A 5838-nucleotide genomic window follows, 5' to 3' on the forward strand; every position below is an offset into this window, starting at 1 on the left:
ACGTTATATGAATCACCTTGGATCGAATAAAACCAATTATTTGTTTTATTTTTCCATCGCTTATATATATATGCACCAGAGATTTTTGTGTTACCCTTGCATATATGCATGCATGCATGTGGAATGAATCCAAGTCTAAAATTAGGCGCCTAATGGTGACCTTCCATATATTAGACACCTTAATTATTTGAATTGGATTTTGGATGCAAACTAGCTTATTAGCTATCTATATATAACAAGATTAAAGAAGAAGACAGACAACCTAATTAAAGAATTTGAGGAGAGAAAGAGAGAAAGAGTGATCGTCATGGAGAGCAGGAGGAAGAATCAACAGAAGACGAGCTACATTGTAATTTCCATCCAGCTCCTAGCGGCCCTCCTACTCTTGGAGCTTGTGTCGCTAGTGCCGGGGGCGTCATGCGAGGAGTTGCCCTTGGATTTTTGGGTGAGTGCACTACGGGGGGTCGGGGCAAAGGACGTTTCAACAGCCGATGGATGCACCAAGAAGAATAAGGACACCATGCTCTGCTCTGCCCAGGCTAACACAGTAACCAATTTCATCAACCCTACCAACTCTGAGGAACAAGGCTATAGGACCATCGGGAGTCCATCGCTAACATCCCTGATGATAGCACCAAACGGTACATCCTCATCCTCAGCGGTGGCACCGTGTACCGAGAGAAGGTATTGGTGAGCAAAAGCAAGCCATTCGTCACCATAAGATCAGATGACCCCATCAACCCTGCCATCATTGTGTGGAACGACACTGCCGCCACCCTGGGGAAGGATAGCAAGCCCCTTGGAGTAGATGGTAGTAGCACCATGACCGTAGAGTCCGACTACTTCATTGCCTATGGTGTCGTCTTTAGGAATGATGCTGCAGCAGCAGCGAAGAAGAAGAAGGCAGAAGGCGAGGCGCCAGCGTTGCGGGTGCTAGGAACAAAGGCAACCTTCTACAACTGCACAATTGAAGGTGGACAAGGCGCCCTGTATGACCAGATGGGGCTGCACTACTTCAAGTCCTGCACCATCAGGGGCACCATCGACTTCATCTTTGGCTCTGCCAAGTCCTTTTATGAGGACTGCACCATTGTTTCCGTGAACAACATGGAGGAGATCATGACCTTGCCTGTGGCACCACCTCAACTTGACATTCACGACAATCCAATCAAAGTTGCCCCAGGGAAGGGAGGCTTCTCCTTCAAGACATGTACCATCACCGGGGAAGGGCAACAAATCTTCCTCGGAAGGATGGGCACGCCTTCCATCTACTCCTACACCCAGATTGCTAAGGAGGTTGTGCCCATAATCTACGACAAAGGGAACATCTTCATGCCCAGTAATATGTATGCCGACCCATGCATGCAGCAAAATCTCTCTCTCTCTCTTTATATATATATACACTTGTTATCTCATATCTATATCTATGCAGGACTGGTAGACGCTGTGCCACTTTCAAGTGCTATGGACCTGGGTTAGAGAAAATATGGCACGTCAAACTTAGATACGCTGAAGCCATATACTTTCTTGGGACAGATTTTATCAACGGAGATTCATGGATCCTGTCCATACCACCTACTGATGCTGAAACATTGCTATCAGTTTGAATATATAGAATCCTCAGAGATCATCAAAGATCATCATCTACCACTAATTAATAATGACCCAAATTAAATAAGTTTTGCGTATATATTTTATCCCTATCTATAAATTATGCATGTGTTGTAAACAAGTCGTGGATGGGCTTCATTTGTTCTCGCGATTGAAAAATAACAAATAAACAAAGTAGAAAAGAGGATGAACCAGAAGTCTTGTTCAGCAAGAAGGAAGGAGGAATGACGATATTTCCCATGTGATACTTGTAAATCATATGTGTAAACTTCGTGGGCGTACTTGTAATTTCATACGAAGTTGTACCTCTCGCCTATAAATAGAGTAACAGTGTCATGCATAAATTCACCTTTCGAGAGCTCAAAGCTTCATTTAGCTCAGCCTTCGAAGTACCTTTGAGCTATCACTTGTATGAAGCCGAAGGTATGTTTGTAATTGTTTGTTATATTGCAAGGAGTGAAATAATAAGTGTGGAAGCATGAAGATGAGTAACATGTCTTGCTCGTAACTGTTTACATTTCATCCTTGTTAATATATAAGCATTTGTGCCCCTTCTTCTTCTCTCTTCAATTAACCTTCGAAGAAGGATTAATTGAAGGGAGAAGTTTATGATTTGATAACTTGTGTTGGCTTGTTTTTGATGTCCTGTAGCAATCAAAAGCAAGCGACCAACTATGTCTATGGCCAGTGCCATCGGCCTGGACCCTATGTTTGTGCGTGTGAATCGCAGTAGTGCGATTGGGGAAGGAGGCTTGATGGTTGTAAGTGCAATCAACCCATTTGAGGGTTTTGGTGGTGATATGACAACAAATAAGGTATCTAATATGTTTGCTCCTAGTATATGTGTAACACCACAAAAACCATCAACTAAAAATAATGCATTTAGATTATTAGTGGTAATAATATGGTAATGATTTTTTCTTTCAAGTGTTTGATTTTTATTTGCATTTACGGGGTGTTTGGGTCCCTTCATTTTAGAGGAATTGGAATTCACTCAATATCCACCACTTTCCAAAGTTCAGATATAAGCTTATCCCAAATTCATGGGGTGGAGAATGGGAAATGATTTTATGCATTAGTAGAATTTGTTTCTACTCTATAACTTACATGACACTCTTCGTCTCACTCCTCTATAGTAAAAATATAGCACATAAATATCTCTGACATCTTGCTAATAATAGTATACAAATATATTTTGTATAAAACCAAATTAGCTTAATTGATATATGCCTAAATTACTATTATTAGTAAAAATATAGCACATAAATATCTCCGACATCTTTCAAGTGTTTGATTTTTATTTGCATTTAAAGTAATTTTGTTTGCTCATATTTGATTTATGGATGCTTAGTAGAATTTCTTTTATATTGAGAATCCAATCAATTAATATAGAAGTATTGGTCCAACAATAAATATTTTAGTTATAAATAATTTTGAAATAATTATTATGATTTTTTTGAATTATTTAAAAATATATTTACTTATATTTTTAAATAGAAAAGAAAACAAAAGAAAAAAAACCGAAAACCCTAAACCTAACCGGCCATTTCGGCCCATCAGGCCCATCAGCCGCCGCTTCCCTATTTCCTCCTCCCCATCTCTCACCGACCAGTGGGGCCCACCCAGGGCCCCTCTCCTTTGTCTCCCTCCCGTGCCCGGCCGAGCCGCGCCGTGCGCCACGCCTGCGCCTCGACGTCCGCGCCAGTCCGTTTCCCCGAACCGAAAACCGCCCGCGCTGTTTCCCTCTCTCTCCCTCCCCCACTTCCCTCTCCTTCAAGCCGGTAACGGCCGAGTTATTAGCTGCTGCCATTGATGGCGTTCATGGCCGACCATCTATCTCTCTCCCCGCTCGGCTCTCCCTCTCATCCCCTCTCTATAAAACCCGCCCGAGCTCCCACCTCTCTCCCTACCCGAGCTCTCTCCCTCACTCATCGTGCTCTCTCACCCTCACCGAAACGCCGACCGCCTGAGCCTTACCGTCTGCGCCCGCTCGCTGTCGAGCCTTGCTGTCCACGCCTCGCCCCGCCTCGGACGCGCTCGTTCCCTACCCGACCGAGACCACGCGCGCCCTGCTCCCCTGCTCGCCGAGCTCCATCCCTACGCGTGAGCAAGAGCTCAAGGTAGAAGAAGCACATTTTGCATTTTAGTCCCTACGTGTAAATAAAATTATTTCTAAGATTTTCAGTTTAGAAACTATTGAAAAGAGACCCGATGTATACGCTAAATCATGAACTAGCCCCTGCAACAATATTTTGACACGAGTATTATTTTACATTTCAAAAATAAATAATTTCACTATTCACTAACTTGGTGATTTAAATATTAGAAATGTTGGTGCTTAGCAACCCTACTTGAAAGATGGGCAACAGGGGTGGCAATGGTTTGGTGGCAGCTCATGTTAACATGGGGTGGTAGTCTTGGCTAAGTTACCTCACCTAGAGGGCCATCAATACTGATGTGGAAACCTTAGCGGGTGGCTTTGTACTAAGGATATTTTGTGAAAGCCTCATAATGGATCCCTAGCTGTCACACCCAGTTTTGGAAGGTAAACCGAATGCGAACCATGTACGTGCCAGGATCAGAACTCATGTACACAGCGATTACATAATTGGACATCATCACACAATCCTTGAATTAAATAGCAAAGGTACTTAGTTACATCAAGATGTCTAAGACATCCACAGAGTCTATTACATAAACATAATGTTCAACATTAAATCAAAGCGTGGAGTATCGAAACATAGAAGATAAGCCTACACAGGCAACTAACTGGGGGTTTTCCACTAAAGTAAACTAGAACTCGTCGTTTTCCTGGAACTCCTCAAAGTCATCCATGTTGCCAACTTCACCTCCTGAGCACTGAGAACAGTGGGGACAACCTGGGGTGGGGTGGTTTGTAAAGCAAGGGTGCGTACACATCAACGTACTTAGCAAATGTCTCGTTTGGCTAAGGTGGACTAGCGGTATGTGGAGTTAAGGTTAAACAGTTGCTTTTAGTTGGTCAAGTTTTATTATTATAAGTAGAGCCAAGTTTTAGTAATAACCCAGTTATTACCCAAAGGCACTCCCTCCAAGAGGAAATACCAGAGATCAGGATTATAATTATCATTGTTAATCATCATCATAAAAGTAACCATTGTTCTTCTAATCGAAGAGGATCCCAAGGCTGCTCATAACCGTGAGCACGACTAATATACCAGTTTCTAACACTCTGCAGAGGTTGCACACTTTACCCACAAGCCGTGATTCCCATTCTGCCCGGGGTTCTAGCCTCCCCATTGAACACTAACAAGGTGACCTAGCAGGGTCTCACTATGTAGCCTTTATAAAGATTTCCTAGAGGTCATAGCCGCCTGTTAGGTTTCTCCATTTTGATAAACACAGTACATCTCCCCAAAGGAAGGGTGACTAACAAAACCAAATCAAAGAACCTCTGCAACCAACCTCGGCAGAGAAAGTACTGTGCCTGGACCCCATTGACGGCCCTACGGTGAAGCCAACTACTCCTCTGGTTCCTCTAATTAATCAGCTAAGGGCGTCCCATTCCACCCTCATGGTTGCAGTGTTATCCCGGGTTGTCACTCCCCAAACAGGTCCTTACGGAGAGGTACTCAGAAAAGAGCCTAAGCCCCCTAAAGTAATCACAAGGACCCCATCGGGATAACATCATCGTATCATAAAAGATCACATCATGTTCATTGATTAAGTTTAAGCAATAGCATAAGCTAACCATGATTAACCCAAAAAGGTAAACAAGGGTAAGGGAAATACAAACTAGTCAATCCTTAGGTTTCAATAAAGTAATGCGGGACAATGAATTACAAAGTAGAGTAGGACATGATAGGTCTGAGGACACTTGCCTTCACCAGGTTTTTGCTCAGAGGGATCTTCGGCAACACACTCACGAACCATGAGCTGCTCGTTGTCTAAGTAAAGCGAGCATACATTCAATACATTTGGTAGGTAAAAATGAACATCACATCACACATGAACAAATATTGGCACACAACTCAAGAAGGTACATTATTAAGTACAGAGGAATGAGGTCAAGTTATAAAAATGGACTAATCCTAATTGGGGAATTGATTACTCTCTAAATGTTTGGAACATAGCTCAAAAAGGTTAAGTAGTGATTAAAACAAATGAAAGCTAGAATTATAAGATAAACTAATCTCATTTAGAAATTTGATTATCTTTTAAGTATTATCCATAATTACATTCCTAATT

The 5838-nt window shown here is 42.4% G+C and overlaps 1 pseudogene; it reads left to right on the top strand.

The window, feature by feature from the left end:
* Nucleotides 1-279: 279 nt before the first annotated feature.
* On the top strand, nucleotides 280-2105 carry LOC111589225 (putative pectinesterase 63; annotated as a pseudogene).
* The last annotated feature ends 3733 nt before the right edge of the window (nucleotides 2106-5838 follow it).

The sequence above is a fragment of the Zea mays genome, chromosome 5, assembly GCF_902167145.1.
Source record: "Zea mays cultivar B73 chromosome 5, Zm-B73-REFERENCE-NAM-5.0, whole genome shotgun sequence".
NCBI lineage: Eukaryota > Viridiplantae > Streptophyta > Magnoliopsida > Poales > Poaceae > Zea > Zea mays.